We start from the raw sequence: 25,610 nt of genomic DNA, 5'->3' as shown, positions 1-25,610 counted from the left end.
AAAACACATATTAAAACCTAAAATTAAAATGTGCAAAACTCATTTTAGAAGAATAAAATTCGAATAAATAGCAATAAAACTGAATAAAGACTAAAGATAGTTAAATTAATATTTCAGAAAAAATAAGATAATGCCTACAGACAAGAAGATAGATTTCCCAACAAACAGGTGCTTGAGGCTGAAGTGGAAGACAGTGGCGAAGGCAAAGTTGGAGCAGGAGGAGAGTGATGAATGACTTGCGCACTTGGGCTGTCAAGAGCGAGTCTTCAAGTTAGGCGAGAGTTTCAAGAAGCAGCCGCGCTATGCCTTCCACATTGTACGCTATAACTTCAAACCTGCTTCTATTGACCCTTCTTGTGAAGGACACCTTGATGCTGGCACAGGTGACAGGTGAACAGGTGACAATAACTCTGCCAAATATAGAAGATTCAACTACACTGGTAACCTTTTTCAAAGGTTCAAAGAAGCCTTATTTAAAAGAATGCATTTTGATTATTAACAGTGATACTGGAGAATGTTGACTAGAAAAACTAAGCAACAACATCACTGTAAAAAAAAAACAAGAGTTGAAGGCAGCAGTAAAATTCACCATCATGTTGAACAACAGCAGCAACAAATGTGAAATTCAACTAGGACTCCCATCTTATAAAGCATTCTCCATCTAAAAACAAGATACCCCCAACATCACTAACAGATGATATTGAAAAAGAACTAAAGGCAGAAGCGAGTCTAATGGACCAGAGGAGTAGTTGTGATAATTCATCAGATTCCACAAGTTCATCATCATCAAGTAGTGAAGATAGTTCTAGTGAATCAGATGATGAAGAGGACAGGTCTCCTTCTAAGCCAGGGAATTGTATCTCAGGATATTCTACGATATCTGCCCTACCAGAGTACAGGATTTCTGATATTGATGCAGGTCATGAGCGATTTCATGACAATAGTGGCTTTCTGATGAATATTCTGTGTAATGATTTGCAGATGAGTGACTCAGGAAGTAATAGTGATGACTGAAGAGATATTTACCTATAAATATAACTTTTACAAGGGATGTGTTTATTTTGTATTAAAATAAAGACTCCTAAAGAGTAAGAAAAATATGATACTTTTAATGATAAAAGAAATTAAATTTGATTGAAACTTTTAAACTTTTTATTGAGTACAGGATGATGTGTTATCTTCATTTAATCTTTTTTTTTCCATTAAGTTTATTGGTACATTTTAGGTATAAAATACAGTTACATTCATCATTGGGATCTTGTACCATTGCATGAGTATCTTGGTTCTTTTTTTATATTATTAAATTCTTTTATTGGTACATTGCAGGTATACAACACAATTACATTTCTCACTGGGAATTGTACCTTTACATAATGCATCTTGGTTCTTATTTTTTCCCCATTCCTAGCCCTCCCTTCACCCCCTCCACCCTTCCCTATTTACAAATACTTTATTTCCATTTTTTCCATTTCTCAGCATGTTTCCTTTCCCTTCTTTCCTTTCCCCTGCCCCTCCCACTACCCCTACCCCTTTGGACCTTTTCTTCCTATTTTACATTATTGATTATTCATTCTAATCATTGGTACATTTTAGGTATACAATATAATGACATTCATCATTGGAAATTTGCACCTTTACATAGTCTCTCTTGGTTCTTATTTTTCACCCTTGCCCAGCCCACACTTCAACCCCTCCAGTCCTCCCTATTTACAAAGATTTTGTTCCTATTTTTCCATTTTCTCATATTAATCCCATTCCCTTCTATCCTTTCCCCTAGCCCTCCCACTTCCTTCCCCTTTGCCCCTTTTCTTCCTAGTTCACATTACCTATTATACATTTAGTCCTTATTTACACTTTCAGTTTCTCACCCCAGAGAAACTATTTGGTATTTACACATGTGTGTCCTATTTATTTCACTTAAGAGTATTGCCTCAATGTGCATCCACTTAGCTATAAATGTCTCTAATTTCTCATTTTTGATGGCTGAGTAGTACTCCATTTTATTTAAAAAAAAACCCACATTTTCTTTATCCAGTCTCCAGTTGATGGGCATTTGGGCTGTTTCCAAGTTTTAGCTATCACAAACTGTGCTGCTATGAACATGGGCACACATATATCACTGTGGTATGATTCTTTTAATTCTTTGGGGAAGATCCCCAGCAGTGGAATAGCAGAGTCAAGTGGGACTTCCAGTCCTAGTTCTTTGAGGTATCTCTGTACTGATTTCCACAGTGGTTGCACCAGTCTACACTCCCAGCAGCAGTGGAGCAGGGTTCCTCTTTCCCCACAGCCCCACCAGCATTTGTTATTGGTTGATTTCATGATAGCAGCCATTCTTTCTGGAGTGAAGTGGAATCTCAGCATTGTTTTCATTTGCATCTCTCAAATGACCAGTGATGTTGAACATTTTTTCATGTATTTATTTGTTATTTCTACTTCTTTGTCTGAGAAAGTCTGTTCATTTCAGATGCCCATTTTCGGATTGGGTCTTTAAATATGGGAGGTCTGATCTTTTTAAGTTCTTTACAGATTCAAGAGAGTAGACCTTTGTCTGAGGAAGAGCAGGTGAAGATTTTTTCCGACATTGTGGGTGGTCTCTTCACACTGCTGGTGGTTTCTCTTGCTGTGCAGAAGCCTTTTAATAAGAAGAGATCCCACTTGTTGATTGTTTGTGCTAGTTTATGGGCAACTGAGGTTTTGTTCATAAAATCTTTTCCTACACCAATGTCTTCAAGGGTTCTACCTAACCTCTGCTCCAACTGGTTCAGAGTTTCTATTTTAATATTTAGATCTTTAATCCATTTTGATTTTAGTTTAGTGCATGGTGGGAGATACAGGTCTAGTTTTAATCTTTGGCAAGTTGAAGCCCAATTTTTCCAGCACCATTTATTAAAGAGGCTATCTTTCCTCCAGTGAGGGTGTTTGGCTCCTTTGTCAAAGATGAGATGGCTCAGTGTGTCTGGCATTGTTTCTGCATCTTCTAATCTGTTCCACTGGTCCTCAAGTCTGTTTCTTTGCCAGTACCATGCTGTTTTTATCACAGTGGCTTTGTAGTATAGTTTCAGGTTGGGGATTGTGATACCCCCTGCCATGTCTCTGTTACCTAGAATTGCTTTTGCTATTCTGGGTCTCTTCTTGTTCCAAATGAATTTTTTTCGATTGTTTTCTCAAAGTCCATGAAGTATGCTGCTGGGATCTCAATTGGGATTGCATGGAATCTATATAGCAGTTTTGGAAGTATGGCCATTTTCACTGTATTAATCCTTCCTACCCAGGAGCAGGGGATGTCTGTCCATTTTCTGATAGCATCTTCAATCTCTCTTTTCAGAGTGCCATAGTTTCCAGAAAAGAGGTCTTTGATTTCTTTCATTAGGATGATTCCTAGGTATTTCAGTTTTTTGGATGCTATTGTGAAAGGAATTATTTGCCCTATTTCTCTCTCTGTGAGTCTGTCATTCGTGTAGAGGAAAGCTATTGATCTTTGTGTCTTGACCTTGTAACCAGCTACATGACTGAATTTGGTTATTAAGTCTAGAAGATTTTTGGTGGAGTTCTTGGGCTCTTCTATATAGAGTATCATGTCATCTGCAAATAATTACAATTTGACTTCTTCATTACCTATCTTTATTCCTTTTATTTCTTTCTCTTGTCTAATTGCTGTGGCTAATGTTTCCAGAACTATATTGAACAAGAGTGGTGATAGTGGACATCCTTGTCTTGTTCCTGATTTGAGTGTGAAGGATTTCAGTTTTTGACCATTTAGTATGATATTGGCTGTTGGTTTTTCATAGACAGCTTCTATCAGTTTGAGGTAGAGACCATCCATTCCAATTTTTTGGAGGGTTTTTATCATAAATGCATGTTGGATTTTGTCAAATGCTTTTTCTGCATCTATGGAGATAATCATATGGTTTTTGTCCTTGGCTCTATTGATATAGTGGATTACATTAATTGATTTTCGTATATTGAACCATCCCTGCATCCCTGGGATGAATCCCACTTGATCAGGGTGTATGATCTTCTGGATGATCTTCTGCATTCTGTTTGCCATTATCTTATTAAGGATTTTTGCATCTATGTTCATTAGTGAGATTGGCCTATAGTTCTCTTTTTCAGTTGGGTCTTTCTCTGCTTTGGGGATCAAGGTGATGCTTGCTTCCAGGAATGAATTTGGGAGTATTGCTCCCCTTTCAATTTCATTGAAGAGTTTAAACAGTAGTGGCTGCAGTTCCTCTCTAAATGTCTTGTAGAATTCAGCAGTGAAGCCATCAGGGCCCAGGCTTTTCTTAGTTGATAAGTTTTTAATTACATTTTCAATTTTATTGGTTGAAATTGGGTTGTTCAGAGTTTTTAGGTCTTCTTCGTTCAACTTTGGTAATTCGTATGTATCTAGGAATCTGTCCATTTCTTCTGGGTTGTCCATCTTATTGGTGTATAGGTTCTGGAAGTAGGTATTGCTGATCCTCTGGATTTCTGCTGAGTCTGTTGTAATTTCACCCTTTTCATTCCTAATTGCATGGATTTGGGCCTTTTCCTTCCTTTTTCTGACAAGGTTGGCCAAAGGTTTGTCAATTTTGTTGATTCTTTCAAAGAACCAACTCTTGGCTTCATTGAGTTTTTGTATCATTCTCTTAGTCTCCATTGCATTGATTTCTCCTCTGATCTTTATAATTTCCTCCCTTGTATGAGCTTTGGGGTTGTCCTGCCCTTCTTTTTCTAGAAGCTTGAGGTTCAGCATCAGGTTGTTTAATCGGGCTCGTTCTGTTTTCCTAATATGAGTATTCACAGCTATGAATTTCCCTCATAAGACTGCTTTCATTGTGTCCCATAGATTCCGATATGTTGTATTCTCATTGTCATTTAATTGAAGGAACTGTCTGATTTCTTAATTTCCTCTGTGACCCATTGGTTATTCAGAAGTGTGTTGTTCAATTTCCATGTGTTTATGAAATTTTTAGAGTTTCTTTTGCTATGGATCTCCAATTTCATCGCACTATGGTCTGATAATATTCAGAGGATAACTTCAATTCCTTTGCACTTACTTAAACATGTTCTATTGTGAGTATGTGGTCTATTTTGAAGAATGAACCATGTGCAGCTGAGAAGAATGTGTATTCTGATTTTGTGGGGTGGAACACTCTGTAAACATCTGTTAAGTTCATTTGTTCAAGAGTTCAATTGAGTTCTAGTATTTCATTACTTATTTTTTGTCTAGTTGATCTATCTATTTGTGACAGTGGGGTGTTGAGGTCCCCCACTACAATTGTATTAGTGCATATATGACTTTTCATGTCTGTTAGTATTTGTTTTATATAGTTGGGTGCTCTAGTGTTTGGTGCATAGATATTTATGATTGTTCTTCCTCTTGGATTCTTCCCTTTACAAGGATGTAGTGTCCTTCTTCATCTCTCTTAATCAGTGTTGGTTTGAAATCTACTTGATCTGCCAAGAGGATAGCTACTCCTGCTTTTTTTCAGGTTCCTGTCACATGGAGTATTGTTTTCCACCCTTTAACTTTCAATCTATGAGTTTCCTTTTGAATTAAGTGTGTTTCTTGTATGCAGCATGTTGTTGGCTTTTGCTTCTTGACCCATTCTGCCAGTCTCTTTCTTTTGATTGGTGAATTGAGACCATTAACATTGATGGTTATACCTGAAATGTATTGACTTGTCATTGCCATGACTTTTTCTTTTTGTTGGGTTCTCCCCATTTATATTTAATTTCTTGTCATGCCAGATGGGTTCATTCTGCTTTGCTTCCTGGGGTTGTGATCCTCCATGTCTGTTCCTAGGATATTGTGTAAAATTCTTTGGAGTGCTGGTTTGGTATTCACGAAGTTCCTAAGGTGCTCTTTGTCATGAAAGTATCTTATTTCTCCATCCATTTTGAAAGATAGTTTTGCAGGGTACATCAATCTGGGTTGGGGGCTGTTTTCTTTTAGGGCTTGGAATATGTCACTCCAAGCTCTTCTTTCCTTGATGGTTTGTGTTGAGAAGTCTGCTGTGATTCTGATGGGCTTTCCTTTGTATGTGATTTGTTTCTTTTCTCTGACTGCTTGGAGAACTTTGTTCTTCTGTTGTGTTTCTGGAATCTTAACAATTATATGCCTATGTGTAGATTTTTTTTGATCAAGGCTATTTGGAGTCCTATATGCCTCACTTATCTGTATGTCAAGGTCTTTTCCCCTCCTTGGGAAGTTTTCTGCCATCACTCCTGTCAACAGTTTTTTTATGTCATCTGCACTCTCTCCTCTTTCTTCATTGACTCCAGTCAGTCTTATGTTATTCTTTTTTGCATCATCTATCAGCTGCTGGATTGATTTCTCATGTTCCTTTATAATTTTGAAGCAATTTTTCTTTTCCTGGTCACTAATTGCAATCTTATCTTCTATATCTGAAATTCTGTCCTCACATTGGTTCATTCTGCTGTGTAGACTTTCAATGGAGTTTTTCATGTCCTGGAAATCTATTTGCATCTGTTTTATGGATTCCATTTGTTTCTTATGTTGGGATTCCATCATGTTCCTCAGCTCCTCTATTTTTTTATCTATGTCCTCTCTAGATTTATTAATCATGTCTTGCACTAGGGGCACAATTTCTCCTATTATCTGAGAAATTATTTCTGATTTCATTTTTTCCAGATCCCCTTTTGTTGCCAGTTCAGTGGGTCCAGGTGGTTGAGTATCAGAGTGTTCCATCTCATTTCCCTTTGGGGTTTCTGTAGGTGATGTGGAAGTCTGGTTTTGAGACTTATTTACATGTCTCCTCATTTCCACGGGGGGGGGGGTGCTTCTGGCGCCCAGGTGGCTCACCTTCTCTGCCCTAGGAGCCATCTTCATTTAATCTTAACAAAACTTTTATGACATTGATAGATACTGGTAAAAAAAAGAGTCAGAGGCTAGGTGGCTTACCCCAGGTATTATTAGTTAATAAGTGGTAGATCAGGTGGTCTAGATTCTAAGTTCAATGCTCTATCTTACCACACCACTGTCTCCAATTGTGAAACACCAAAACTATTCATTTATAATAAATGTTCATCGTTTTAATTGTTAAAAAAAGCAGATAGATTTCCCTTCTTAACTCTATTTATTCTCAATGGCAAAAGCCGAAATTAACATAGAAATTTTCATTGTTTTGATGTTTAATGCAATGTGGACATGATCTTTTTACTGTTCTCCTCCCTCTCCCCAATCCTCATTTTCCTTTTGAGACTGATGACTTAAGTAACTGCCTCCCAAAATAAGCATTGCAAGATGGTAATGAAAAATAAATGGAATCAGACAATCTTATTAGATACAGCGCTCTTCTGTGTAAATTCACCTACTGAGTGAGTGTCAAAAGACACAAGTGCTCTCTAGCAGTTTTGTGCCAAATGCCAAGTCATCTTTTTCCATCTAACTCCTTTCAAACAATAAAGTGTCTGGCTAAGACTAAAAACAGATAAGAGATTTCTAAGATGGAGTTACAAAATATCAATATTAGATATCATAATTATGAGCTAGTACTAAAATATGAAAGACTAATTGAGATCAATCAATTTATATCCTAAATTCTATCCAAGGATTATATTTATCCACTGGAAATCGGAAAGATGGCATGAAACCAAGAGAAAATGAACTGATGTGCTCCAAAGGGAGAAGCCTTGGATTTCATAGCAGCCATCCTGAGTTTTCAAGATTGGACTCACTCTTCAGAGCAGCAACCATGAAACAAAACCCTAATAATTTTTCTTTCTAACACATTTGTTTCATTTATTTCTCACATTTTTAGAAACCCAGTTATCAAACAATCTCTAACCCAAAGAAGTTGTACAAATAAAATGCTATCAGTGAGTTTGAACCATTCATGAATATCCAGGTGTCTGAAAAGTAGTTAGAGTTACTGAAACCATTGGAATAATAAAGTAGTCTGGATGTCTCTTAGGGTACAGAGCTAGATTTATTATTCTCCATGCTGCCAAATGCAAAGCCAAATGTTCCATGTTCATAAAAAATACATTTAGAGTTGCCCATATTCATAAACAATATTGGCATGCATGAATTTTCTGTTTCATGAAATATTAGAGCTATAATAAAGTAGAAAAACTATTCTCCTAGACCATGGTTAAAAGAAGACAAATCTTTATAATGAGCATCTGCCCCTTCCCTGAGAGGGAGGGTTTGGGTTTTGAGGTTTGATGTTTTTGTTTTGTTCGTTTCATGATTAAATAGATGCAGTGTAGGAAAAGGAAGTATAAACCCAAAATTTGTGGTCAGTTCAGTTCCCCAAGGATGACTGTATTATACATAAAAGACTATTTAGGACTGATGATTTTATTATAACCAAATTATTCCAATCTGTTCTAAAACAGTAAGTTACCCAATAAAAGAAAAGTGAAGTCACAATCACAAAAGTAAAGATTTTAAAACTAGACTCTGTGCAGCTGTCTAAAAATACCAAAAAGGATGGCTTAGACTTGTCATATAGAATTCAGCTAACTCATGTAGTTTGGGCCCTAGCCAAGAAACATTAGCTTCCAGAGGAATCACAATGGATACACCCCCACACTGCTGAGTTCTCCAGCCTGGATCCTAAAGGCAAAGGCAACCCTAGAGTACAGTTACTCTGAATTCACAGGCCAGATTTTATTTACCAAAGGGATCAAGATATCTTGGACTAATTTGTTAAATGGCCACACTTACTATAATATTATCAATAACTATAACTTTAATTATTATGTTTTTTGCCATATGGAAAGAAACAAGACAATGTACAAAGCAACTTTACATACATATTATTTTATTTAATTCTAAAAAAGGACATATCTGACAATTACTATTATTATTTCTATTTTACAGATGAAGAAACTGATGCTTATAAAAGATAATTAGGAGGTGATATTTGTCATCTGATTTTTAAAATTTCTATTTTGTAAGAAGGAAAGAGAAACATTAAAGTTTGAGAGATTGACCATCAGAGCTCCAATTTTCAAAATCCCCCCTAGGAAGTAGAAGTGTGTGTTGATTGGGAAAAAAAGCACAAAACTACAAGCAAACAAGGCCTTGTCATGAGTAGAAGCTCCTTTTAGAAAAAAATTTCTAGAATATCCACACACCTAAGTCAGTATGACTGGTCTTACATTTTGGACTCCTTCTGACTACCCTAATTTGCTCTTTCCTTTTGCCAACAATCTCTCCAATTTTTCATGTCCTAAATGATGACCTAAACCCTAAACACTTTGCCCAAGGTATCAAACTACAGCAGTGCATCACTTAACAATGCAGATATGTTCTGAGAAATGTGCTGTTAGGCAATCACACAAACATCACAGAGACCACTCACACAAGAAATGACCTAGGTCAATCACTCACATGGTCTTGATGAAATCAAGAGATGCAGTAAACACAAGATGGATGAGGCTGTTGCTAGAGTCACACAGCAGGGTGTTTTACAGTATTTTGGTTTTGTTTTTGTTTTTGTTTTAGTTTTTTTCGTACCGGGGATCAAACTCAGGACCTTGCACTTGCAAGGCAGGCGCGGTGCCACTGAGTTAAATCCTGAGCCCCAGTTTTTTTTTTAAGTAAAAGTATATGTATATGCTAAGCTATTAATAAAAAGAATAGTAATAATAATAAATACTTAATAATAATAAAATAATAAATACTTAAACCAGTAACATAGTCACTTATTACCATTATCAAGTATTATGTACCTTATATAATTATGTATACATTACTTTAACACAACTGCCAATACAGTGGGTTTGTTAACAACAGCAGCAGAAAAACCACATGAAAAATGTGTTGTAATAATACATTACAACATTTCTAGGCAACAGGGACTTTTCAGCTCCACTCTATTCCTATGGACCACCTTCACTACCTGGAGCATTGTTGTGTGGCGTTATGACTAAGTCTGGCCACATGAAACACAAGACAATTACCAGGAGCTCTGAATTTGCAGAACACTGGGACAGGCAGAGAACTTTGCAGCAGCCTTGCAGAGGGCTATGGAAATGCAGCACAGTCTGCCAGGGGACTGCATCTCACCCAATCCTTAATACCTATGGGTACCACTCATCTCATTGCAGACATCAGAGGAATTTGAGGTGCTCTTTCCCTTGGTCCTGTGTGTCTGCAGACCACTTCTTGAGATGAACTTTACTTCCATCCAGTGGAAACATTAAGCAGATGAGGTGAAGCTCTGCCTGAAGACAAAGAAGCACCGGGCTGTTCCTTCTGAGCCTTAAACTGCTACTGCTTTGGTACGTCAGCAAGGATCAAAGGGTAGTATTGAAAAAGACTTGCCTGTCGGCCAGGTAGTTCATCCGCACACCTCCATAGGCTTTCTGGCTGCCCTGAGAGAGGGTGCTCGTATTTGCACAGAAGAGGAAGAACTGGCCAGAATCTAGATCCATAGGCTTGGGCTTCACCTGGAGGGGAGAGTTTGCATTCCTGTGAGTCCTCCAGACTGCATCTGGGAACCAAACCAACTGTGACTATTAAGAGCATGGAGTAGCAAATAAAAAAAATCAGGTTTTTTTGCTTCTGTTGTCTTCTACTGCCATGAACTGTTGCTTCTCTGCCACCCTGCCTTGGAGCCAGCCGATTATGGACTGAAACCTCTACAAACTGTATCACCAATCCAGGTCCTGTGATATGCTGCTGGATTCTATGCCACTATCTTCTTCTCTCAATGAAAACCTGTAGGATTTCCACAGATGCACTTTATCAGAAGTCCTGAGACCACAGGTATGTGACACCATACCCAGCTTGTTGATCTTCTTAAAGAACTATCTTTTGGGGAATCTCAGCCGGTCCCAGCACCCAGAAGGAAGCTCCCCATCTCCATCCCAGGCTCCTAGGACAGTGAAGCTCAGCTGGTCCCAGCACCCAGAAGGAAACTCCCTTGCTGCCATCCCAAGCTCCTAGGGCACAGAAGGTGAGCCGCGAGGGCACCAGAAACAGCCCCCCTCCCTGTGGAAATGAGAAAACACATAAACAAGCCTCAAAAACAGACTTCCAGATCACCTACAGCAACCCCAAAGGGAAACGAAATGGAACAATCTGATACTCAACCACCTGGACTCTCTGAACTGGAAACAAAAGAGGATCTGGGAAAAATGAAATCAGAAATAATTACTCAGATAACAGCAAAGATTTTGCTCATGGTGCAAGACATGACTAATAAATCTAGAGAGGACACAGATAAAAAAGAGAGGATCTGAGGAACTTGATGGAATTCCAGCATAGGAAACAAATGGAATCCATAAAACAGATACAAACGGATTTCCAAGAGATTAAAAACTCCATCGAAAGTCTGCACAGCAGAATGAACCAATGTGAGGATAGAATTTCACATATAGAAGATAAGACTGCAATTAGTGAGGAGGAAAAGAAAAATTGCTTTAAAATTGTAAGGGAACATGAGAAATCAATCCAGCAGCTGCTAGACGATGCAAAGAAGAATAGCATAAGACTGATTGGAGTCAATGAAGAAAGAGGAGAGAGTGCAGATGACATAAGAAAACTCTTCACAGAAGTGATGGCAGAAAATTTCCCAAGGAGGGGAAAAGAACTTGACATACAGATAAGTGAGGCATATAGGACTCCAGCTAGCCTTAATCAAAAAAAATCTACACATAGGCATATAATAGGTAGGATTCCAGAAATCCAACAGAAGCACAAAATTCTACAAGCAGTGAGAGAAAAAAAAACAAATCACATACAAAGGAAAGCCCATCAGAATCACAGCAGACTTCTCAATGCAAACCCTCAAGGCAAGAAGAGCTTGGAGTGATGTATTTCAAGCCCTGAAGGAAAATAGCCTCCAACCCAGATTGATGTACCCTGCAAAACTATCTTTCAAAATTGATGGAGAAATAAAATGCTTTCATGATAAAGAGCACCTCAGGAACTTCATGAATACCAAACCGGCACTCCAAAAAATGTTAGACAATACCCTAGGAAAAGACAATGAGGATCACAACCCCAGGAAACCCAGCAGAATGAATCCATTGGGTGTGACAGATTAAACGCAAAAGGGGAGAATCCAACAAAAAGAAAAAGTCATGACAAGGCTTTTAAAACTTTTGACTTCATCTCCCTAATGAGTGCATAATTCAATCTTATTATTGTACTGATTAGTATTTTTCTGATTCTAGAGTTGCACACCATTCCTTGTGCTATACTGGCTATTTATCATCTTCTTAGGTCTACTTTTTAATTGGGTTGTCTATTAATGAGCTCTAAGAATTCTTTATATATTCTGCTCATAGGTTATATGCATTGTAAATATGGTCTGTTTAAGGACTACTTTTCATTTTAATGATATCATTTAAAGTTCTAAATTTTGATGGCATCTCATTTATCAATTTCTTTCTTTTATACATCATGTCTTTTGTATCCTAGGTAGTTCTTGCCTACCCTGAATTCATAAATATTTTCCCTTATAATTGCTTTTTAAAGTTTTATACTTTTAGGCTTTCTTATTTAGGTTCATAGATCCCTTCAAGTTATTTTCATGTATGGAAAAAAGGGTTGAGGTTAATTTTTATATACGGATACCAGGTGTTCTAGTGCCATTTGCTGAAGACACTGTCTCTTCCTCGGCTCTTGAATTGAGTTTATATTGTGCAAAGTGCTAATGTTAAATAATCTTTCAAAACTCAGTGGACCACATATGTGTGATTCTATTTCTAGATTCTCTGTTTTATTCCAATGATCTATATGTCTTTCCTTACACCAACACTGCCTTGATTACAGTAGCTTTAGAAGAAGTCTTAAAATTGGGTGCTAAACATCTTCCAACACTGTTTTTGTTTTTGTTTTTGGCTTTTCTGGGTCCTTTGTACTCCTATATAACTTTAAAATTTCAATATCCAGTTCTTCATTTATAGCAAGTATACACAGACCTGAATTTTTATATATACCTTGTGTTTTCTAATCCTGCTAAATTCAAGTACAAGTTCTAGGGGCTCCTAGAGATTTCTTAGTATTTTCTCTGTAGATGATCATTTCATCTACATAGAAAGATTTTGCTTCTGCTGTGCCAATCCTATCCTAGTTGTGTCATTTTATTGCCAGACTATTTTGGTTTAGACCTATGTTTCAAAGTCTAATGGACAGATGAAGAGTAGAAATATATGCCCTCGTTCCCCACTTGAGGGAGAAAGCATTGTATCACCTCCATTCATAGAAGGAGTTTTTGTTGGAAGTATGGAGTACGTGTCTTTGATCTGTTGAGAAGGTTCTGTTCTACTCCTAGTCTCCTGATAGCTTTTACCATGAACAGCTGTAGAATTTAGTCCAATACTCTTTCTCCAACTAGTGACAGGATCATATGGCTTTCTCCTTTCCTCTGTTAAAATGATGACTTTTGGGGGTGGATCTTCCAATGCTGAACCAACACTGCCATCCCTATAACAAAACCACTTTCTACATCCTGCCAGATCTGACTTCTAAGAGTTTGTTTTGTTAAACAAATTTCTATGTTCATACTTTTTTCTTCTGTTATCTTTATCCAGTTTTAGGATTAGCACAATGTTGAGTTCCTAAAATGAGGGGAGAAATGTTCCTTCTTTTTTCTGCTTTAATTGTTTGATATAATTTATCAGTTAAATGTATATGAGCCTGCTGTTGTCATATAGGTAGGTTTTCAAGCTAGGAATATATTTTCTTTAATAGGTACTATTCAAATTTTATATTTCCTGCAGAGTTAGTTTCATTAATTTGTCTTCTAAGTTACTTCTTAGAAGTTGTCAAATTTATTTCAAAAACGATTTTTGTAATATGCTTTCTATATCCTTTTAAATTCTGTACAATCTGTGGTAATGTCTCCTAGACCTTAATATTGTAATTTTAAAAATGTATAACTGATATTGTGTAACAGGAAGAAAAGGCCTAAAAGAGCAGGGGAATTGGGAGGCGTAGGGGAAGGGAAAAAAGGGAAAAGAAAAAATATGAGAAGAGGAAAAAAATGGAAACTAGGTCTTTGCAAATATGGATGGGTGGAGGGGGTGAAGGGAGGGCAAGGGAAGGGGAAAAAAATAAGAACCAAGAGACTCATGTACAGGTACTAGATCCCAATGATGAATGTAACTGTATTGTATACCTAAAATGTACCAATAAAGTTAATGGGGGGGAAAAATCAGGACTCAAGGCTGAGTTCTGTTACTATTCGTGTGGGTTTTTGAAAAGTTTCAGTTTTCTCATCTGGAAAATAGGAACACAAATGCCTCCCTGGTAGAATTTCTAGGCCTAAGAAAGTAGATTGTGAAAAAAAAAAAAGTAACTAGTATGTGGAAGATTTATAGAAATCCCAGCACATGGGAAGTACTTTATAAATTTTATTATTACTTTTTGTTGGTGAGTGTATGTTTTAATGCTGTATTAATAGCTTTGGCTTATTTTCTCCTCTGTGAATCAAATTGATTAAATGCTTTTGCATAGGGATGTAGACTTTATCTTCCTTTCACGCAACTATTAAGCATCTCTATGTTTAAAATAAACAAGAGATCAAGTTCAAATGTTGTAATAATGTATAATCCCGGTGCAGTAATTATTTTGATCCTCTGGAATAATTTTCTATAGATCAAAGAAGATGAAAAACATATTGGGGATATTGTGTATAGCAGTTATTTTTTTAACTAAATATTTAGAATTTTTAAGTTCTATCAGTTTTTGAAAATTCTACAGAAAATATTTGCTTTTTAAAATTGATGAAGCCTTGTAGGTTACTTTTAGATTTTCAGAAATAGTACTGTACCGCATGAATAAAAGATGTGAGCCAGAAACGTTTTTGTCCTGGAAGGTGAAAGAAGAAGCCATGTTCTGGCCTTCCCTGCACCTTTCCACGGGGACCCAACGCCTGGCAGAGCAGTGACCAGTAGAGGGCGTTCTTCTCGGTGTGTTCCAGACACATGTCCACTATTTCCGGTCCCCAGAGCACCGCCCCCCCCTTGCTTTTCTGTCTCCCAAATCTTAATGACTTCCCAAGACGCCCTGTCCTGTAGGCCTTTCCCTATTGCTGAATTCACTTTCTTCAACGCTACAGTCCTTAGAGTCTGCGGCACTACCTTACATGCCCCAACATCCCACGCAGTTCTCCACAGTTTGGCTTTCTGTTCCAGAAGCTGATTATAAATCCCTCAGTGATAGGACCTAGACTCTTTTTTCCATTTGATACAAATAGAACAAAGAGTAATTGTTCAACGTCTATGCTTTGAAATAAGACTCTGGGTTCAACTCCAGCTACCTACTTAGCTGTGTCCAAGAGAAAATTTCTTAAACCTCCTGTGAAGCAGGAATAGTAAAAGTACGTACCTCACTGTACTGTTGTGAGCGCGCCCTTTGGTACTGGGGGCCCTGGGGTAACTCTACACCAAGCTAAATTACCCACCCTTTTCATTTTTGAGACAAGGTCTTGCTACATGGCCCGGCTATCCTCTAGCTCGCCATCCTCACGCCTCAGTCTCCCCAAGAGTGGGGATTGCAAGTGTCCATAGGGCCTATGTCTTATTGTGATGTAGCAACATGATATATTAGGTAAGGGCCCAGCCCGTCCTAAATGCCATGTAATTTTTTATTATTATTGTTACAGAACTGGCCAAGTCTTCTAAATAGCTGCGTCAGTGAACTTGAGAAGTGGTTCAGGAGGCAAAGTGTGGGATCAGTGTATTGTTCCAGGTAGTAGAGCATGTGGAAACACAGAAGCAAAAACGGTCCCGGCTCTCTAGAGATTTACCCAGTTGGTTTTGGAGTAAACAGAGGGTTGCTTAGCTTTGCTTAGTTTATCTTTGTCTGGTTATTAGCCAGTCCACCACACAAGGTGAGTATTCCACAAGTGCATGCTTTTAATGCTTTTTTATTCTTGTCTTATTATCACTGTTTTATATATCATTATATAATATTGTTTCATAATATAATTATGCTATTATTTTTGCTTTATTTTTTTCTGTGATATTATGCTTTTCAATGACTAAGCAAATCATTTGACTACACAGTAAAGTCTATACAATAGGTGAATGAAGACATACTCTTACTGCTTGATGTAGCATAAACAGCTCTAGCATAAAAAACTTCATGGAACACATTAAAGAACCATCAAGCTCCTCATTTCACCAGCTTTGGCTGGCTCCATTTGTACTCTTGAACTGGTTTCTGCCTGGACTTAACTGGCATGAATTGGCCCAGACCTGCAGTGTTGAGCTGCTCTCTAAGATGGTAACTACAAAGACTACAGGAACACATGACAAGATCATACTGTTCCCCTCTCCCTCTACCCCATCTCTGGCTTATCAGGTTTCATCATCCATGGTATCTTCTGTTAGGGGAAAAACTTCTTGGCACCCTACCATGTAAGCAGCTGGGGCTATGGATCCAACTGGTGGCACTTCTGAGTTGAGTCCAAATTGTTGCTCACTTCTGGGAAGGCATGGCTCTTATTCTTAAATTCCAAGGTTAAGTTTCCATACTTCTCTACCCCACGTACTCCATTCTCAGAGAGTGATTCAATATCCCATCTTTCTCCACCTCTCCCCTGACAATTGTTTCCCTGTTCCAGAAACCTAACCCATCCTTGACCCCTGCCATCAACCGATATTTTTTCTCTTTCTTGGACACCTGACCATATTGACCATCATTATCTATCTACATTCTGCCTAACCAAGAAGATACATCCGTTTGTGTCCTTTGGTGCTTGTTAATATCATGCTATGAATACCTGAATTTTTACTCTCGCCCAGGTCAGTCCCAAACACCAATGGCAGCTTGGTTCCTGACTCTCATGGCAGCCTTCATCCCTTTCCCATTTTCTTGTTTCATCACTGACTCCCAAGATATAGTAGAGCAGGACCCACTTTGATAGATTCTTTGCTAGAGTTTCAGGTAGAAAGAACTTCTGAAAGACCAGACCCAAAGCACAATCATAGGCTGCTCACCATGAATCTTATTTCCCAAAAACTTGTTGTCCAGAGTAGTTTGAAATTTTTGGCCCATGCCATTTAGTAAAAAGGAACCTTGCTGAAGTTAACAAAAAAAAATTTTTTTGTTTTTCAAACCTATAGTTATACTGTTGTGTATTTTGCACTAATCGTCTATGAATGCATATTTTTATTTCTTCCAAAATTTTGTCATTATAAGCTATTCTGTAATAAATACCCCTCTATACTTGCATATTCCCCCCACTTATTTGCCCAAGGTCTGTCTCTGAAAGTGAAATTGCTTAGTCAAAATATATGAACATTTTTAGAGTTTTCAGTGTATTTGATATACAAGTTGAACATCTCTAATCTGAATCCAATTCTGAAATGTTCCAAAATCTAGAACTTTTTGAGTGCTAACATGATTCCACAAAAGGAAAATTCCACATTTGATGTCATGTGATAGGTTGCAGTCAAAACACAGATGCACTAAAAAATATTGTATAAAATTTCCTGCTGGCTGTGTATATGAAACATAAATGGGTTTTGTGTTTAGGCTTGGTTCCCATTGTCAAGATACTTCATTATGTATACGTGAACATTTCAAAATCTGAAAAAATCCAAAATCTGAAAAACTGGTTTTAAGAATATCAGATAAGTGTACCTGACCAGTACATGGTCCTTCAGAAAGGTTGTACCAATTAGGAATGCCATCAAATGTATATGAGTTCTAGAATTCTAAGACTAATAAGAATTTGGGGAATTATCCTCCTAACCTTTTACTTTGAAGGTAAGAATACGAAAACCAGAGTTAAAGTACTCAAAAATGAAACTCAAAGTATGATTTTTTACCTACTCAGTATTTGTGATACATTTCCTTGAATTCTAACACACCACCATCATTACAAATAAAGCAGCCAGAATTGTGAATTTAAGGATTTAAATGTGGGCAAGAAATTAAGTGTTCCTATAATCACTCCTTTTTAAAATTTTTAATAGTCCATATCACATTATAAACTCATAAAAAGAGTTTGAATATTCAGGAAATATCTCAAATTACTGAAAAGGAAATTCTAGTTGGAAAAATGCCTGTAGCTCAATGCGTGATCCTACCTCCTGATCTCTTTGAAATCCATCTGTTTTGTTGATGGACAGGGCTGGGCTCAGGAACCAGATGTGTTTTCCAAAGAAGTTGCTGTTTTCCTAGAGGACAGAGTGTTTGACACATTACAAAAGGCAGAAATTTGCTTGTTTATATTAGTTGTTCAATGTGGAACAAATCAACAATACATCTCTTAAAATACTTTGGCAGGCTTTAGTTTTTCTCTATTTACAAGTCTTTGTTAACATAATGACAGGATTGCTTTCCCTTAATCTTACCCTGATGTTAGCTAGCCTGTAATTCCCACAACAGAGCCCAGAATCCTGTATCCACTGGTGGAATTTTTGCAAATACAGCTCTAATAGCAAACAAATGTAGCATCTCAGTTTTGCTCCCAAACAATGGCTTGAAGGCTGAAGGAGTGACTGTTATGGCTTGTATCTAGATGTCCTCCAAAGCCTCATGCAGTAATAGGTGGGGATTTTCAGAGATAGCTGGATTTAGGGTGTGTGATCCTGGGATTTAAAGTGTGATGTAGGGATTAAGGGTGTGTTTACTAAATTGGTCCACTTATTGCTTTAGCATAGTTCTGGGTGTGGACAATGGGAAGGTTCACCCTGGGTGTGAGTGGTACCACTGAAAATACAGATCATTTAAAAGGGATAAAAGGGAAAGGCAGGCTGCTGCTGCTGCTCTTGCTGCTTGCTGCTTGTTGCTTCCTGCCTGCCATGCCATGAACCTCTTCTCCTCTGCAATGTCCCTCTAGCATTTCACCCTGCCTTAGAACCATCCAACTATGGACTGAAACCTCTGTGAAATGTGTGATGAAATAAACCTTTCATCTTTTAACTTGTGAATGTTAGGTATTTTATCTCAGCAATGAGAAAATGTAACTAAGACGATGATTGTGGTAGTAAGGATCTGGTGGTCACATAAAGTGACAGGCATTAGAACAAGACAGGCTGATGGTTCCATATATTAATTCAACAAATCTTTACTGAGTGCTAACCATAGATCAAGTACTGTGCTAGGAATAGGACTACAGTATAATAGTAAATAAAGTAGACATGATCAGAACTTACAGTGGGGGTGTTTTCTTGTTTGGGGGTTTTTCGGTTGCTTTGCTTACATGTAGTGTTGGGTTGATAGCCTAACCAGTATGCCCAGTCATATGAATGAGAGTACAGTAGGGGATGAAAAATAATAGACAAAGAACAAGGAATAAGGAATAATGAACAATAGTTTATTACTTGGGGGGCCAGGAATTGATCTTAGCTCTATTTTGGCTAAGACCTGATCTTAGTTCTCCTGGCTAAGACCATAGGCTCTGGATTAGTCAGTATTTATGATTATACAAAGTAGCAAGGGGTCATGAAGGCAGATGTAGGGAATAGCAGACCTAATACACTAATGAGTCAGCTTGGAAAAGGGGAGTAACTATGTATTCTAGTGAAGGACAGGTCATAGTTAACAAGCCACCTGTGTTATCTTTAGCTAGCATTTGATCTTGGAGAATGGCTGCACAGTCATAATTCCTCAGCTGTAGTGTTTCCTTGCTATTAGAGATGTCACAAACTCCCTGATCATTGAGACTTCAATTGCGACCATTGGCATAGGGAAGTCTGTCTCCATACACCAGCCAAAGGCTCATTTAGCAATTCACATTTAGGCCTTGGAATGACTCATAATTTTAATCAATACCCAAACTGCAAGCCAAATCAATAATATCTAAAGCCTGCTCAGGGTGGTTTCAATCTAGTCTCCTGCAATCTAGCTTTTGAAGAACCATATCAATTTAGCTCTGGTTCTCTTGTAGTGCCAAATACGACACTCAGACCATTGAATATCCTCAGTGAGTTTTGTAAATGTTTTAAAGCATCATGCATGTTCTACTCTTTTAGGTAGAAGGTACATATAGCTTTCAAGAGTCTCCACTGTGAGGCCAGGAGTGTAACTCAATAATAGAATGTTTGTCTACCATGCTCAAGGCCCTGAGTTTGATCTCCAGTACCAGAAAAGAAAAAGTGTCTTCCAGGATTTATGAAATATGATGTATGTGTCAGTTTTATTTTCCCTCTAATCTATTCTACTAGGATTCACAGGATTCCATTCTTTGATGCTGGTTTTGATTTGCATATAATGCAAAATCCCACTGAACTAAGATGAAATTTTGGTTTATATGCAGCCAGAAATCTGTAATTCCAAAGTATATTAAGTTTTAGCCAATTCATGCTTATTTAGATCCTAAACTTCTTGTAAGACCTCTATCATTGCAATAAACTGTTTTGTGTCACTTAATATCTCTTTAAAAATAGTTGCAGTCAAGCTAATTAGTAAATATCCTACAGGCTTAGGCTTAAGTAAAGTCATGTACTGCATAACAATGTTTTGCCAAATATACATCCCCAGAGCATCATAATGGAACTGAAAAACTCCTATGACCTAATAGTGTAGCTGTCATAGGGTTGAAGCACAACACATTACTCATGTGTTTGTTTTGACCCTGGTGTAAACAAACCTACTGCATTGCCAGTTGTATAAAAGAATAGTTTATACAACTATATACAGTACATAACAGTAGTACCTCAGTTCATGAACTTAACTCATTCCATGATTCTGGGAAAGATGGCCACATTCATGTTTGTGCAGGGAACATAGTCATGATCATGTACATCACCTGATGTGGAGCTCGCAAAGGAAAGCAAAATTTTGCAGAACACTTCTTTTGATGAACTGAATTGTTTCTCCACCTGAAGACATTCCAGGGGGACAAGAGGTGGAGATTGAAGACAGTGATATTGATGATCCTGACCCTGTGAAGCTGAGGCCCACGTGTGTGTGTTCGCTTAGTTTTTAACAAAATAAATAAATAAATAAGTAACTGATTTTTTAAAAATGAAGCTTGTAGAATATGAACGTAAGGAAAAGAGTATTTTTGTACAACTGTTCAATGTGTTTGTTTTAAACCAAGTATAATTATTAAAAGTTTTTAAAAATTAAAAATTTTATAAAGTAAAAGAGTTACAATAAACTGAGGTTAACTGATTGTTGAAGTATTTCTTATAAATGTAGTGCAGCCTAAGTATGCAGTGTTTATAAAGTTATAAAGTCTACAGAAGTGTACAGTAATGTCTAGGCCTTATATTTACCCACCACTCACTCTGACACACCCGGAGCAAATTCCAGGCCTGCAAGCTCCATTCATGTACAGTTCCTTATGTACGTGTACCATTTTAATCATTAATACTGTTGATTTATTCATTCATTCATTTATAGAGATCTATCCCAGGGGGTCACATGTGCTAAATAAAAACTGCCAATGAACGACATACCCAGCCCACTATTTTTGCTGCAACTTTTCTATGTATAGATATATAAATGATTAACCACTGTTACAACTGCCTTCACTATTACATACAGTAAGAAGCTGTGCAAGTTTGTAGCTTAGGAGAAGTAGGCTGTACCAAATAGCCTACATGTATGATAGACTAGACTCTAGGTTTGTGTAAGTACACTGTGAGGATAAGACAATGACAAAATCACCTAATGAGACATCTCTCAGAAAGTCTCCCCATTGTTAAATGATGCATGACTGTGGAATCAGACCAAATTATTCCTTGAGTTAAATTCAGTCTGTTTCATTTTGGTGTATCTTTTAAAATCCCAACTAACCAGCTCTCTATAAAAATTCTCCATATAAAACTAATTCACAACAGGTAGAATTTCAGGACCTCCTGACCTTCTCTCATCCAATCATGATGCTTGGAAATACATAATTAAAGACTAACCATTTTATTTCTGCTATTTTCTACTGATATCTTCTTGTGAATTGTAAATGATGGTAGGAAAAAATAGATCCCCATTCATTCACTCATTCATTTGTCCACATTCTCAACAAGTATTTGGCAATGTGTAATATGTACCTGGCACTGTGTTTCCTTTGTAGAGTTCAGAGTAATTTAAAAACAGAAGTGTCCATGACACTGACTTTGCTATCTGACACAGAACTCAGGTTAGGATTGTCAACTAAGACAGTAGAAAATCACAGGTCTCAACCAGCACCAAGCTTTAATAATTTCAGGATAAAGGTTATTGTGAGCCACAGAAGCAAAGAGAGGACTGTAACACTCAGTGCAACTTTCTGGGGCCTTTCCTGCCATAGGAAATGTGGCTCTGCTCTGGCCACATCAACATGTGTGATCTCTAAGCAATGTGAGAGCCTCATATCACATACACATCCCAGGCATAACATTTTCCATCCTATACCCAGAAAGTTACATGGCTTATGTAACATTTCATAGGAGGTAATGCTCCATACACCTATAGATTTTAGATTTGTGTTCCACAAGCAATCCTACACAAACAAGTATGTCCTATGAACCATTTAGCTGTTTGCCAGGTCTGCCATTAACATGTTTACAGAAAGATCCTGAGAAGATCTCATATGAAGAGAATATATTTCAGACCTACTGCTTTGTCAACTACCTTCCCATTGCCCAATGTGACACAGGGTCTAGAAGGAAGATGAGTAGGCACCAGAGAGCTCTAGGGTGAACTTGAATTCTGCCCAGGGTCAGCCTTGACAATCCAAATTGATTCCACCTTGTACTTGCCTGGAAGTTAAGAGATGAAACAGTGTACTTTCATACTTCATGGGTATTGTTTTTCCAAAGTCAACCCTCTTAAGTGCTAAGTATTTCCTTCCAAAGCTGAAAATGGACACTACTATCATAAATGTTGCTGCTCCTACTACTTGCTACTATTTGTTGATCACTCATTCTAATGCAGGTGCTGTGCTCAACATTTCATGTAATATCTCATGGGACTATCCGAGTTCTATGAGATGGGTACAATTCATCTTGTAACACTGCTACAGTTTATATCTGAATGTCCCTCTAGAGCCTCGTGAGCTCATAGGTGGGCTTTGGGGAGGTGATTGGATCATAGAGGGATTATACTTATCAGTGGATTTACTAATGAGTTTATAGCTTAATGTGATGCTGGGAGGTGAAGGTAGTGGATCACTAGGGGTGTGGCCTGCAAAACTTAATCTCTTCCCAGCTCTTCCCTTCACCCTCTCTCTGCTTCCTGATTGCCATGCTATGAGCTTTTTCTCTTCTCCCATGGCCCTCTGTCATGCTGCCATGCTCTGGAGTCATCAGACTGTGGATTATAACCACTACACACTCTGAACTAAAATAAACCTTTCCTTCCTTAAATTGTGGGTGTCTGGTATTGTGTCTCAGCATTAGGAAAGTAACTAAGATAAACATTCATGAAGATCTGAGATTTAGAGAAATTACTGTTATGACTTGTATCTAGATGTCCCCCTAAAGCCTCATGTGCTCATAGATAGGGCTTTTCAGAGCTGGCTGGATACAGGAAGTGTGATACTGGGGTTAAGGGCATATGGTACCACATTAGTTCATTGATTAGTTTATCAGAGTTCTAGGTGTGGATGATGGGAAGGTCCAGCTTGACTGTGAGTGGCACTACCCAAAAGGCTTATAGGCTGAAAGGAACAAAAAGGAAAGGGAGGTTTGCTACTGCTGCTTTGCTGCCTCCTTCCAGCTTTGCCATGAACTGTTTCTCCTCTGCGATGCCCTTCTGCCATGCCACTCCGCCTTGGAGCCAGCCAACTATGGACTGAAACCTCTACAAATTGTGAGCCAAATAAACCTTTCCTCCCTTAACTTGTGGGTATCAGGTATTTTGTCTCAGCCACAAGAAAAGTTACAAAGACAATTACATACATCAGTTAGATGAAGAAGCCAGGATTCTATCCAGCTAATCTAAATCAAAGTCCGGAATTTCCATCACCACCCTCTCCTAGAGTGCAAGATTATGGAATGAGGTGGCTCAGAAGTTCAGGAGTCCTCTTCTGATGCTCCAGAAGTTGCAGGAGAAATTCCTACTCAAAGAATGATTACTCTTTTTAAATGATCTTGTGAGTGGGGCAATACCACATTTCAAGTTCTCTCACCTGAAGGGGACACAGATTAAGGGGCAGTGTAGCACACAGTACCTGTCTGGGCCCAGAACAGAGATGGAAAATAAAAGTCTTGAAGCACATGTTTTGGTCAATGACAAAAAGAAACTTTTATTTACCTCCAAAAACTTCCTCAGAAATTTCTTATGACTTTCTTCATTTATGTATCTCCAAACTGTAAATTTCTTAAGGGGCATCACAGTCTTTATAGATTTTGAAGGAACAAATGTCCTGAGGCTACAGCTTTCTTCACTGAGCATCTTTTGACAAATATTCAGGGGTAATTTTCTCTTCTGGTAGATATAAAGACTTACATTACAAATGAGCAAAAGTAGAATTCCTTTATATCTAGTCTTAAAGTGAGTGGTGTTTCAAATCATTTCTATGAATTCAGAGCCCTGGATACTGAATAAGCTCACATAGAATTGCAAAAGGCCCTTCTGGAATGGTTCTGAAGTTTTAAAGAATACCATACCGAAGGATTTCTTTTGGAGTTGAATGATACTATTTTTCCAGAGGTAATAAGAAAAAACATTTTAATCATATAAATTTTGTAATTAAATTTCTATATTTTTCCTTTGTGGTAATAGAGGCAATTTTTAAAACCACCTTCAGAAAGAAATTGGATGTATACAACCAAGACAAAGACCATTTTGATGCAACACACATCTGTGGCTACTGAATGCCTGTTTTGAATTACATTTAAATTGCCTGAAAAGCATTTGGCAAATGGAAATTTTTAACTTGGTTTAAGCTTTTCCATGGACAATTTAGGTTTTGTACTGTTATTGTTATATCTTTACTTCTACATTCAAATCTTTTCAATCAGCCTGGAAAAGAAAAAAACATTGTGTTAAAGGGTTTTTAATGACATAGTCACTCCTCTTGACAAACAGTGGATCTGTTCCATTATCTTATCTGCCAAAAAAGAAATATCTTCCAGGAGAATAATATGTGCTTAATCATGAAAGCCTTCAGCTTTGAAAGCTTCAAATGATAGAATCAGCAACAAAAACAAGTACTCTATATCCCCAAATTAGATGTGTTCTTTTGATTATCTTGCAGTAACGTCTGTGGTAATAATACTTTCTGGAAACCACTGCTGATGTTCTCAAAGAGCTTTACCAAGTTTGCCTGGCTTCTCCTGTGAAAAATCAGTGACTTAACTAAGCATGGCATTGTCCTTCCTCTCAGAAGTTACTCTTTGGCTTGGCTTCCTGAGCAGAAGCTCAGGAACACTCCTGTGAGCTATGAATTTAGAATAAAACAGTCCTTTCATTTCTGTATAGTTGGCCCTCTGTATCTGTGGGTTCTATTTCTGTGGATTCAATCAACTACAGATTGAAAACATTTAGAGAAAAAATTGTATTTGTCTTAAACATGTACAGACTTTCCCCCTTGTCTTTACTTCCTAAGCAATACAGGGAAACAACTATTTACCTCATCTTAGGTATTATAAGTCACATAGAGATGATTTAAAGCATATAAGAGTATTACATAGGTTACATGCAAATACTGTCTCATATAAGACACTTGAGTATGTGCAGATTTTAGTATCTGTAGGGGATCCTAGAACAAATCTCCTTCAGATACCAAGAAGCAAATACACTCTTTGGGAGT

The 25,610-nt window shown here is 37.6% G+C and overlaps 1 pseudogene; it reads left to right on the top strand.

Annotated features, from left to right (window-relative positions):
* The first annotated feature begins 244 nt into the window (after positions 1–244).
* Positions 245–1,014, top strand: LOC101699777 (ELL-associated factor 2 pseudogene; annotated as a pseudogene).
* Positions 1,015–25,610: the final 24,596 nt, after the last annotated feature.

The sequence above is a fragment of the Heterocephalus glaber genome, unplaced genomic scaffold (genome assembly GCF_053883595.1).
Source record: "Heterocephalus glaber isolate CG9 unplaced genomic scaffold, H.glaber_assembly_v1.0 deba00001553, whole genome shotgun sequence".
In the NCBI taxonomy this organism is placed as follows: domain Eukaryota; kingdom Metazoa; phylum Chordata; class Mammalia; order Rodentia; family Bathyergidae; genus Heterocephalus; species Heterocephalus glaber.
The sequence above is the reverse complement of the archived record's forward strand: the minus strand, read 5'-3'. Positions and strand labels throughout refer to the sequence as shown.